Raw genomic sequence first — 237 nt, 5'->3', positions numbered from 1 at the left:
GATCTAATTATCGTGGAAGGTTGATTTTTTCAGGTTCTTTTGCATTTTGCTACATTTGCAAAGTCCCACTCTGTGCCACGAGTGGCTCTAGTTGTGGGACTTTGCTACCGCAAAGTCCCAGTTTGTTATCGAAATGTCAATTCTTTTTTTTGTGGGACTTTGCTTTCAGCAAAGTCCCAGTTTGTTATCGAAATGTCAAATCCTTTTTTTTTTTTTTTTTTTTTTTTTTTTTTTTTT

The sequence above is a fragment of the Lottia gigantea genome, assembly GCF_000327385.1.
Source record: "Lottia gigantea unplaced genomic scaffold LOTGIsca_33, whole genome shotgun sequence".
NCBI classification, from domain to species: domain Eukaryota; kingdom Metazoa; phylum Mollusca; class Gastropoda; family Lottiidae; genus Lottia; species Lottia gigantea.
This window is presented reverse-complemented; position numbering follows the sequence as displayed.